Consider the following 13,303-nt stretch of genomic DNA (forward strand, 5'->3'; position numbering starts at 1 on the left):
TTCTGTATTTTTCAGCTTCACTTGATAAGGGTGTAAGGCCAAAATTGCAATCGTGAAATAAAGAAAGTGTTACAGTCAATGGTGTAAATATGAAGTCTTTTATAAAGTTCTACACGACTGTGAATCCCAGGTATAAAAAGTTAACACCCAGGAAAATTGTCAAAAACGATCATTTCGGTGGTCCATTTGTTACAGTGTGGGGAGGCATAATGTTGCCTGGGTATACTGACCTCCAAACCCCTGAACATGGTGCACTCACCAGTCTGTGCTATTGTGCATATTTTCAGATGTGCATTCAGCCCTGACTTCATTTTTATGGGTGACAATATGTAACTGCATTGAACTGCATAGGACTGGAATTTCAATGACTTGTCTTCAGTGATGAGTCCCACTTTGAACCGAGCCCCATTGACAAGTCAAGATGTGCCTAGAGATGCCCCAGACAGTAGTGGGATACCAATCTGTCTGTTGCCCCACCATACAGCCCAACTACAAGAAGTAATAGTCCAGAGTGCTATTTCATTTCATAGCAGGATCTCTTTGGTTGTTACCCACAGCAGCCTTACAGCACAACGGTGTGTCGAAGATATTCTATGCCCCCTTTTGTTGCCCACCATGGCAAGCCATCCTGGGCCTACATTTCAGCAAGATAATGCCTGCCAACACATGACGAGAGTTTCTACTAGTTGTCTTCATGCTCGACAAACCCTACCTTGGCCAGCAAAGTAACCTGATCTCTCCCCAATTGAGAATGTTTGGAGCATTATGGGCCTGGCCCTCCAACTATCTCAGGATTCTGATGATCTAACATACAATACCATGTTGGCAGTCAGTGGCTATTCAGTTCACTCTATTGCACTATAATGCCTTATTAAATTTCTACTCATAATGCATCCACTGCTGACATTGTTAAGTTATATAAAATAATAAGGTAATCCTGATAACAAACACATTTTCCTGAACTTAAAAATTCTGAGTTGAATGCAAACAAATGTGTAATGGAAACCATTCACTGCACAGTACAGTATTAAGCACAACTAAGGTAATACCGAGTGAGGTGGCACAGTGGTTAGCACACTGGACTCGCATTCAGGAGGACGACGGTTCAATCCCGTCTCCGGCCATCCTGATTTAGGTTTTCCGTGATTTCCCTAAATCGCTTCAGGCAAATGCCGGGATGGTTCCTTTGAAAGGGCACGGCTGATTTCCTTCCCCATCCTTCCCTCACCCGAGCTTGCGCTCCGTCTCTAATGACCTCGTTGTCGACGGGACGTTAAACACTAATTTCCTCCTCCTCCTCCACAACTAAGCTAATGAACTTTCATTCTTCTTCAGGACACAAAAACAAACACAATGCACTCCAGCTGCTCTACAGCATTATAAAATGTTACTGCATGTATATGTATGTTGGGATAAATGCTGCAACAGACATTTGAGGTGTTGAGCCAGTGTGTGTGTGTGTGTGTGTGTGTGTGTGTGTGTAGTGAGTGAAGTGTTATGAAACAATGTGTGTATAGTGAGAGATGAGTGAACAGTGTGGCATTAGATTAATTAATAAGTTTTTTTTAAAGTATTGTATACCAGGAGTAAATCTAGTTATTGTCTCTAACTAGAAGTTTGTAAATGTATGTATACATGTGTTATAACGTCAAGTTTAACACATATATTTCAGACCGACACAACACATATAAGTCACAGAGTAAGTTGACAAGCAAGACCTGTGTACACGTTAGCATTCGAATGAGCACTGAGTCCCAGTCTAGCGGCCGCTGCTCGGCTGGCCGCTTAGGTGGCGCAGCTGCTGCATGGCTGGCAGACAGCGCCGCACGTAGAGGATGCGCGTAATTGCACGGCGGCGTTTTGAATGATCGGCGAGTCACAACGACATTAATTAGCTTATTTTAAATTGGTCTTAACTTGTAAATACTTTGACATGTCATATATGCTTGTAAAAAGAGATCTATGGGTGAATAAAGCTGCTACTACTACTACTACTACTACTACTACTACTAATACTGTAATATTCACTGGCATTTTAGTTTGCTTTAGGATGTACAAAACAACTTGTAAGCAGTTAACACAGTATTTGTCACTAGTTTTGTCTGTACCCAGTCATATCCAGATTTACTCTGTCAGTAGGGATGGGCAGTAGATGTCAATTGTAGCATCCTCAGTGCTGACTCAAAAACGAAGTGAGAGGAATCTTGACAACACTAATAGCATAGGTCCCATGGTTAGTGACTAGGAACCTCACATAACCTGGACTTGGCAATAGGTATGCCTGGCCAACTTAAAACCCAACTCCATACATACAGCATGGAGGCTGAACAGCACTACCGCCATGTGGGTTCCCAAGGGAATTGATCAGTGGTTTTATTGCTGAATGCTAGTGGCTAACGGTGCTTCCCTTTGGAAGGTCTGCCCTGTTCAGTGGAAAAGTTTTTTGAGCTAGATTCTGGTATGATTTGTAACACTGATATAGGAAATCCTTAGATTTCAGCACTGACTGACTGAATGACTGTCTACAGACAAAAGATTCTTTTTTTTGACAGTTACTTGATTAGACTCAAGTTACAGCTTGGGATGGACAAATACCTACTTGAAAATTAAGAAGATTAAAAAATAAAGAAAATAAAATATAATGTAAAAGAAAACTTTAAAAATGTGTGTGTATTTGTTTGTGTAGTCTGAAGGAAAATATAAGTTCAGAAGATGAGGTATTATGTTCCATGTCTAGTTATGTGTCTATTCATCACTCAACACCTCCATTATGAGGATAATTGTTGTTTTTACTCATTTTATTGTAGTTTCCACTCAATTTTATTGATTTTTTGTCAAAATTTTGCATGAATCTGACAAGGTATCAATATGACACCAGCAAACTATAGTTTTACCCTCCACTTTGGAACTAAGCTTCATAAAGTTATCAGGAAATTCTTTTACTCACATCACAGCAATTTATATTGATAAATGAAATTTTTGCTTTTCATCTTTCTTCTGTGCATCTTTGTGGATGTTTCTGTTACATTACACATTGGAGACCCAAATTTTGCTGAAAGTTTTTTTAGTCATATCTTGTGTTCTTTAGCCAACTGTCAAACTGTAATTAAAGTACAAACATTTGTTAATACCTTATTTGACTTAGGCTTGTGAAGGTATTAACATTCTTATTGTGTGTTCAGGTGCTACACCTGTTTTATTCAGAGTATTAGAGATATTAAAAATTAAATTATTAAGGATTGGCCACTACACAAAATAACAATAAATGAAGGCCTGTCTAATGGACTCACTTGACTCTTCTTTATTTCCATTTTTGAGCTATGCTGGGAATGTCACATATCCTCACAAGGAGAATTTTCATCAGAATTTTGTTTGTAAAAGCAGAATCTTTTTTCAGGTGCCTCCAGTTTTACAACACTCTTCTACTTGCTGCATCTCTACCTAAATGTGCAAATGTTGACAATGTCCAGACCTAATCCTATAACCTTCTATTAAATTTGCCAATAGTTATACATATACTTCACTATTCTTCAACAGTAAACAAAAATATTCACTCAGCTGGGCCTATATCCCTGAGAAGGATATGAAAGGTGACAATAAATAATAGTTATCAGACATCAGAATCAGTTAATTGTTCTGTAATAGAAGCAGAAGGTGATTATTTTATATTTTTGGTCACTCGTTAATGCTGCCTTCAGTATTATGTATCAGAAAGCCCTGTTACTAAAAGCAGATAATACAATACAGATGTACTAAATTTCCTCGCACTAACTGCTCTAGTAAAGACTTCCAGCTATAAGGCTCTAATAACTGGTAATATAATATAGTAATAAGATCCAGAACAAATTCTCACTCTGTAGTGGAGTGCGCACTAGCTTGAAACTTCCTGCCAGATTAAAGCTCTCAGCTGACTCACACCCAGAACCTTTGCTTTTTGCAGGAAATTCTCTACCAATTGAGATATCCAAGCATGACACATGACCAACCCTCACAGCTTTACTTCCATTAGTACCTCTCTTCTACCTTCCAAAGCTTCGCATGATTTCTCATGCACACCTTGTGGGACTAGCACTCCTGGATAAAAGGATACTGTGAGAAATGGCTTAGCCACTTCCTAGGGATCTGTACCTAGAACAAATTTCTACTCTACAACAGGCAGCAGAACAGAGTTACTGGTGAAAGCAAAACTGTCCATATTGTGAGCCATACATGGACCACTGAACCAATGGAGCAAGTGCCGTGAAATGGCAAAGGTTCCAGGTTTTGAGTCCACATCTGGTATCCAGTTTCAGTCTGCCAGGGATTTTATAGTAATCCACTCTAAGACGCAAAATCTGATGCACTACGAAAGAGTTACACAAATTGATCACATATTTATATCCATATAGGTTTCAACAGGAAATGCAAAATTGTAAACTTGGAAGCTGTGGAAGCAAAGACAGTAAATAGGGGACATGTCAATACCAGGGCATAAAGTCTTCATGAATTTCATACTGTGTACTCAGTTGGACAGTAACTATGCTTCGCAGACAGCAGACAGGCACTGAACAGTGTACAGAGATGTCAGAATTTGAAAGAGGACATGTAGTTTTCAGTTCAAAGTAGCCAGCTGCAGTTATCAGTGAATCGCTCAACATTGGAATAAGAGCAATACCACTATTCAACAATGTTGACAGACATGGCTGAACCATGGCTGAACATGGCATCAAGAAGGAAGCAGTCGACCTAGTTATATGACAGAATGTGAGGACCAAGTGATTGTCAGAGAGGCATTCAGAGCCACAGATTCATCATTATCATCGACCTTACATGTAACTGCTGCTTCAGAGACCACAAGGACCATTCATAGGTGGCTCACAAAAAGGTGGCTGAGCTCATGGTCCCCCTTGCACTAACTACCATTGATCTCCATACACCAACAAGCCCGTTTGCAGTGGTGCTGATCGTGTTCAGCCTAGAATCTCATTTAATGGGATAGAATTGCCATCAGCAATGAATCCTGCTTTGAACTGAGCTCTGATGAACAGCAAAGATGTGTCTGGAGATGCCCCAGACAGCAGTGGAATACCAACCTGCCTGTCACCTGCCATACAGCCCGACGGCCAAGAGTGATGGTCTGAGGTACCACTTTGTTTCATAGCAGGTCCCCTCTGATTGTCATCCACAGCATGTTTACAGCACAATGGTATGTCAACAATATTCTATGCCCCGTTTTGTTGCCCTTCATGGCAATCCATCCTGGGCTCACATTTCAGCAAGATAACACCCACCCACTCACAGAGAAAGTTTCTACTGCTTGTCTTTGTGCTTGCAAAACCCTACTTTTTCCAGAAAGGTCACTGGATCTCTCCCCAATTGAGGACATTTGGAGCATTATAGCCAGAGCCGTCCAAGCACATCAGGATTTTGATGATATAATGCATCAACTGGACAGAATTTGGCATGGTATCTCTCAGGAGGATATCCAACAAGTCTATCAATCAGTGCCAAGCTGAATAGCTGCTTGTATAATGGCAAGATGTGGAACAATGTGTTATTGACTTGTAAAGCTCTTTCTCTTGAATAAATCATGCAATTTTTCTGAAATTATACTAATTTGTTTCTCTGTATGTGTGCATCACATCTATCATTTTCTGTCCCACTCAGAAAATTTCTTCATGGTGTGTTGCTTTCTTTGTATATCATTAAATGTGTAATTAATCTGGCCATGGATATTGTAATGTTATACTTGAAACATGTGCCTAAAGTGGAAATTGCACGGTTTATGACAGAATGCCTTATGACAGAATAGCCACAAGTTAGTGAGTGAGTGCCACCAAAGCAGTTGATCACAACATCATGAGGTCTTATCACAACCAGCCACCACTGAAAGGTGAGTGACTGTCACCAAAGCAGGCAATGACAACAGCATGTTGTCTTATCAGAATTGATCACCACTGAAAGTTATGGAGCAAACACTCATGGTGCTGGGCCATCAGTTCTTTGTAATATCTGTATGTATATTTTTATACTGCACTAATGATATGAGATTAAGAAAAGCATGATAATCGGTTTTAAAGAGGATAGTGCATTGAGCAATTTGATACCATGTTTGTACCTATATCAAGTAAATTTCGTGTGAATCAGTAACTTGAAAAACAAGATAATTGACAAATCTTGTAAAAGTAATAACTATTTAACAATAAGAGATACAAAGATGATCATGCTACCTGACTAAAAATTTTGGCAAGATGCAGCAACTGACATACCCACCCTTGTCATCTGGTAAAAGATACATTAAAGCAAATCTAATTAAAAGTCAGTTTAGTTAATCAAACAATGTATCTACACACAATAGTAATGCACCATGTGCTTCAGAACTTTAACACATACCACACATTATCCTTTTAATACACATTTTATATTTTTCCATGGTTTTATTTCGTTGACTGATGTTTTCATCATTATAATTGACCTAAATTTAAATTCCATCAGAATTATGTGAAAACTAATTACACCAGCAGAAGGAGAGATGATTTCTCATATCATAAGAATTATATGCCACTTTCGTTGTTAATAATAATTTCTATTACTACAGCCATCTATTGTGTATGTTGATCAGGTGTTTTAACTTTTAGTGTGTTAGCTACAGTCATGACTTGTTTTTATTTGTGATTATCAAACAGTTGTAACTGGTACTTATGGAGTGTTGAATAGTGATTTATTTTGAGCATTAACACTTCAGCCATGAACTTTTACTGTGTCTTTTACACTTTATGGGGACACATGAGTTAGTTTACATACTTCATCCTTTTCTAAGCACACTTGGTCCAGATCTTTGGTGACAGTACCAGGGTAGAATCCAGTTCAGGCTCAATGTATGAACCACTCAATAACATTTCTGATACTTATTGAATTTACTCACTCATTTTACCGCATGCACTTCAGCTCAGGTACAGAGATTCATAGTAGATTAACCCACCATCACACTACCATTTATTTATTGGATACTCTCAGGAACTAGGGTGTAAACATTCTATTTATTGAACTGATGTGACATCTCCCTGGACAACATAGAGTTAAGACTAGTTAGTGTACTTGAATTTTAGCTTAGTCAGTATTAGTCAAGCTATAATTTAGTTATATCTTATTATCACAACTTTAAAAATAACATCATAACTGGGGGATTGTCTGAGGTAGAAGAAACTAAAGCAAAAGGTTAGAATTGATGTGGGTGCAAACTAGGTTTGTTAAGTTCTGTCTGTCTCCAGCCATAAGTTTCGGCAGAAAGCAGTGATGTAGTCCAGTGCTGATGACTGGTGGACAGCAGCAGAAAGCCATTTCCAGTCCAGCAGAGGTTATCAGCAGTTATGTTCATCAACTTCACAATGGCAGCAGATGGTGTACCCTCAATAAGGCAAGTTCAAGCAGTGTTTGCATTTGTTTGCTTCTGTTCAGAATGCTAACGACAGCTCATGGAATCCAACAGTCAATGAGTGAGTGCATTTTGGATAGTGTCTAGCAAATCAGTTAGCTCTACAAGGTCAATGAGGGAAGAGAAAGTTTAAGCCACATGCTTGATTCTGTTTGGAATCGGTTGCGGAATTAAAAAGTCTAAATGAAAGAATAAACTGTAAGCTTAGTGAACTGCCTTAGCAAAACACAATAATACCAGTACTGGCACACAAGTCTTAAACTTAAATTTGCTGAGAATCAAAATCTGTTATACTTTATTAATGGTAAAGTCACTTGCATAGGTAAGAAATTGACAAATCAAGTTGAAATGGTAGAGAGGGAACTGTCAGGGGAATGCCAACAGTGGGTAGAGAAAACCACATCTGTGCTAAGTGAACTTGGTGAATGTGTGAATAGTTGTGTAACACTAATAAATCCTAAAAAAAAAGCATGAGTGTAGCTTTATATGTGTGTGTTTTGTTAAAAGCATGATATAGGAGCCAACAGTAAATTTTGTGAAACAGTAGCTCTCGGGTGAAGCACAAATGTGGAAAACCAGAATTGTGTATAGTTGAATCACTTTTCCTTGTTTGAAATGCTTCTGTTAAGCAAACACTGGAAGTTGGGAAGCAAAGGTGCTTGCAAAATGATTCCTCATATGGCACATGCTATTGCAGTGGGCACAATGGATTGTTATGGGAAGTTCATATGCGAGAGGCGTTCAATGAATTTGAAAGTAAAGTTCTATGTACTGACTTGGCAGAAAATCCTAAGAAATTTTGGTCTTATGTCAAAGCGGTAGGTCGATCAAAACAAAATGTCCAGACACTCTGTGACCAAAATGGTACTGAAACAGAGGATGACAAAGGCTGAAATACTAAATGTCTTTTTCCCATGCTGTTTCACAGAGGAAGACTGCACTATAGTTCCTTCTATAGATTGTCGCACAGATGACAAAATGGTAGATATCGAAATAGACGACAGAGGGATAGAGAAACAATTAAAATCGTTCAAAATAGGAAAGGCCGCTGGGCCTAATGGGATACCAGTTTCATTTTACACAGAGTACGCGAAGGAACTTGCCCCCCTTCTTGCAGCGGTGTACCGTAGGTCTCTAGAAGAGCATAGCGTTCCAAACGATTGGAAAAGGGCACACGTCATCCCTGTTTTCAAGAAGGGATGTCGAACAGATGTGCAGAACTGTAGACCTATATCTCTAACGTCTATCAGTTGTAGAATTTTGGAACATGTATTATGATTGAATATAATGACTTTTCTGGAGTCTAGAAATCTACTCTGTAGGAATCAGCATGCGTTTCGAAAGAGACGGTCGTGTGAAACCCAGCTCACGCTATTTGTCCACGAGACTCAGAGGGCCATAGACACGGGTTCACAGGTAGATGCCGTGTTTCTTGACTTCCGCAAGGCGTTGGATGCAGTTCCCCACAGTCGTTTAATGAACAAAGTAAGAGCATATGGACTATCAGACCAATTGTGTGATTGGATTGAGGAGTTCCTAGATAATAGAACGCAGCATGTCATTCTCAATGGAGAGAAGTCTTCCGAAGTAAGAGTGATTTCAGGTGTGCCGCAGGGAAGTGTCGTAGGACCGTTGCTTTTCACAATATACATAAATGTCCTTGTGGATGACATTGGAAGTACACTGAGGCTTTTTCCAGATGATGCTGTGGTGTATCGAGAGGTTGTAACAATAAAAAATTTTACTGAAACGCAGGAGGATCTGCGGTGAATTGACGCATGGTGCTGGGAATGGCAATTGAATCTCACTGTAGATAAGTGTAATGTGCTGCGAATACATAGAAAGAAAGATCCCTTATCATTTAGCTACAAAATAGCAGGTCAGCAACTGGAAGCAGTTAATTCCATAAATTATCTGGGAGTAGGCATTAGGAGTGATTTAAAATGGAATGATCATATAAAGTTGATTGTCGGTAAAGCAGATGCCAGACTGAGATTCATTGGAAGAATCCTAACAAAATGCAATCCGAAAACAAAGGAAGTAGGTTACAGTACGCTTGTTCGCCCACTGCTTGAATACTGCTCAGCAGTGTGGGATCCGTACCAGATAGGGTTGATAGAAGAGATAGAGAAGATCCAACGGAGAGCAGCGCGCTTCGTTACAGGATCATTTAGTAATCGTGAAAGCATTACGGAGATGATAGATAAACTCCAGTGGAATACTCTGCAGGAGAGACGCTCAGTAGCTTGGTACGGGCTTTTGTTGAAGTTTCGAGAACATACCTTCACCGAAGAGTCAAGCAGTATATTGCTCCCTCCTACGTATATCTCGTGAAGAGACCATGAGGATAAAATCAGAGAGATTATAGCCCACACAGAGACATACCGTCAATCCTTCTTTCCACGAACAATACAAGACTGGAATAGAGGGGAGAACCGATAGAGGTACTCAAGGTACCCTCCGCCACACACCGTCAGGTGGCTTGCGGAGTATGGATGTAGATGTAGATGTAGATGTAGAAGGGGCTATAAGAGCTGGCCAGAGGCTACTGCCAGAGCTGTCCTAGACTGCAGGGTACATCAAGTGAAAATCTAAGTTTGAACTTAAGATTTTTCTGTGTACACTAACATAAGCAGTAGCAGAGTAACAGACATTCACCAAATCTGACAGTTTTGTTACTGACTCAACCTGGTTTTTGTGTGTTTGATGAAAGAAAGAGGTAACAGTTGAATGAATTATAACATATTAATTCATTGGTCCTCTACCTAATTTTTATACTTGGGTACAGTTGGTTAGGGGAGAAGCTAATCGATGGTTTCTCTCTGAAACCAATTACATTATCTTCAAGCTTAGCTGTAAGCACTGTGATGCATTCTATGTGGGCATGACAACCAACAAGCTGTCTGACTGCATGAATGCCCACCGACAAACTGTGGCCAAGCAAGCCGGCTGGAGTGGCCGAGCGGTTCTAGGCACTACAGTCTGGAACCGCACGACCGCTACGGTCGCAGGTTCGAATCCTGCCTCGGGCATGGATGTTTGTGATGTCCTTAGGTTAGTTAGGTTTAAGTAGTTCTAAGTTCTAGGGGACTCATGACCTCAGATGTTAAGTCCCATAGTGCTCAGAGCCATTTCAACCATTTTTTGGCCAAGAAACAACTGGACCACCCTGCTGTTGAGCACGCCCCTGACACGACATCCTTCATTTCAATCATTCCACCAACACCAGCTTTTCTGAACTGTGCAGATGGTAACTCTCCCTGAAATATGTCCTATATTCCTGTAACACTCTTGGCCTCAACCTTCATTAGTCATTGTCCTTACCCGTCTAGCTTCTTCCCTGTTCGCATTTAGGACTACACAGCCCTCTATTCCACCAACACACCCTCAGTCTTTTTATTTCTCTCTTTCCCCGCTACTCCCCCCCCCCCCCCCCAATTGCTATCTCTCTAGCATCCCAATTGTGCCTAGCTATCACACCCTCTCTCCACCCTGTATGCTCCCACAAACAGCACTTTAACATCCTCCACCTCTACCCTACTATCCCTCTCCCTCCCTGCCACAGCCTCCACCTTACCCCTGCCACCAAATTGCCTCTCCCATCATGCATTACTGCTTGCATTCTGGCTTCAGCTGCCAGAGACTGTGGTCATGTGTGTGATTCGCATTTGCGCGCGCGCGCGTGTGTGTGTGTGTGTGTGTGTGTGTGTGTGTGTGTGTGTGTGTGTGTGTGTGTATTTTCAAAAAGGCCTTGTTGGCCAAAAGCTCACTTTCCAACAGTCTTTTTGTTGTGCCTAACTGCAGCTCAGCATTTCTACTATATCATGAGTAGCAACTATCCTTTTCATAATATTGTCACATTTCATTCTTTTTTTAAATTTTTTGTTTATTAATGTAAATATCTTATTCAAACTGTAGTATAGTTTGTTTAAAAAATACATTTTAAGAGGTACTTCAAATTTGTGATGTTTTTTGTTTCATTACATCATACAGCAATTTGTTTTATACTTATATGCTGGCTTATAGGGGCCAATTTTGTCTGATTTTTGTGTATATAAAAGCCTACTCAATATGTTTTTCCAATTTTCACTTGTGTTACATTTGTAGACAGCTTCAGTTTTACACACTAATTGAGTTTTGATACCCATAATTTAAAAATGGAAGACATAACGAAACCCTACAGCAAGAAATATATAGCAGGGTTGCCCAAGAAGCATTCTTCATTTCTTCCTTCCTCCTCATCTTCTCACGGTGTTGTTCTCTTCTTCTTCAAGTGATCGTGATGATCTTTCTACCTAATCTTTTAAAATTTGTTTCTTTTGATCATTCCCACTCTCTTCCACATCGCAATTACAAGTGCTTACGGAACTAGGAAATTTGTCATCATTTTGTGTATTTGTTCAACTGCTGTTTCTTGTAGGTACGTTTTTTGTTTTTACAGCATGGCCTATGGCAGAGACATTCATGTTTGTGTTCCATAGAACAATAAGACCTAACTATTGCTCGGCAACATCTCGAACTTTGGACCAGGAGCATCCACTACTAGAAGATAGAACTGGGAGTGACAGCTTTATTCTTGAGTAAAAAGGACGCGTGATGTAATGCACAGAGGACCAAATCTTATTCTGTCAGATACAGTGGTGTCAAAAACTAAAGACAGCAGCAGCAGTTTAATTTCAAATAAGTGATTATATATTCTTTTATCTAATTCAGGAAATGCAGCCAAAAGATTTGTATCGAAATGTACTAAAAATGCTGACCAGTCACATTCAAAATCGAATAAGAAAGAAGCATAATGAGCTTAACTATAGATATACATGGTCCAGTCACTTTTATGTGATGACCACTTATGTTCGAAGTCAGTGTGCACTAATCAGTCACTGATGGCAGGTGTCAGCACTAGCAGTGGAGGGCATATAAAGTGTGTTGGGGGGACGTGCAAAACAGGGCAGTTGTCCTAATGTGGAAGAGGAATGATTTAGTTAACGTTCAAAGGGACATTGGCTTTCAGGCCAAGGGTGGAAGCATTTCCTGAATCTCTAAGTCTGTAAACTGATCATGTGCTGCCATGGTTTAAGTATGCCGTGCATAATAAAATGGCAGTAACCAGAGCTGGCATTACAGGCCATAGGTGACAGGGGTGAACAATGGCTATGGAGATAGGTGCTGGTGAATAAACATGCAGCTGTTGAGCAACTGATCACCTAGATGAACCAAAGAGCTACGAACAGTGTCTCCTCAATGACCATTCAGCAAACATTGCTGCATATAGGCCCCCACAGCAGGCACCTGGTTCATGTACGCATGCTGACTGCTGTTCATTGATGATGGAGGCTGGAATTTTCTTGCCAGTACCACAACTGGACATCCACACATCCACTGAGTGGTGACAGGTGGCCTTTTCAGGTGAATCACATTTTAGGCTCCACTGGACAGACTGCCGTTTGCATGTACAGTGTGAAACATCTGAAAGCAAACACACTGCAACAAGGAGGGAGCATTATGATCTGGGGAATGTTTTTGTGGCATTCTCTGGGTGTTCTCATCATTCTGGAAGACACTATGGATCAACACAAGTATGCATCTATGCACAGGGAGCTTGCTCTTCCTCAGCACGATGGCATCTACCAGCAGGACATTGCAATGTGTCACACAGCTCACAGTGTATGTGTGTGGCTCAAATGGCACCAAAATGTGTTTACCATACAACCCGGGCCACCATACTCCCCAGATTTCAACCCAATTGAGAATCTGTGAGACATTCTTGATCTTGCTGTTCGTGCCATGGATCCTCAACTGAGAAACCTAGTACAGCTGGCCATGGCACTGGTTTGGGCATGGCTCTACACCCCTGTCAATTCCTTTTGCAGACTCATTGATTCTCTTTTT

The sequence above is a fragment of the Schistocerca nitens genome, chromosome 3, assembly GCF_023898315.1.
Source record: "Schistocerca nitens isolate TAMUIC-IGC-003100 chromosome 3, iqSchNite1.1, whole genome shotgun sequence".
Lineage (NCBI taxonomy): Eukaryota > Metazoa > Arthropoda > Insecta > Orthoptera > Acrididae > Schistocerca > Schistocerca nitens.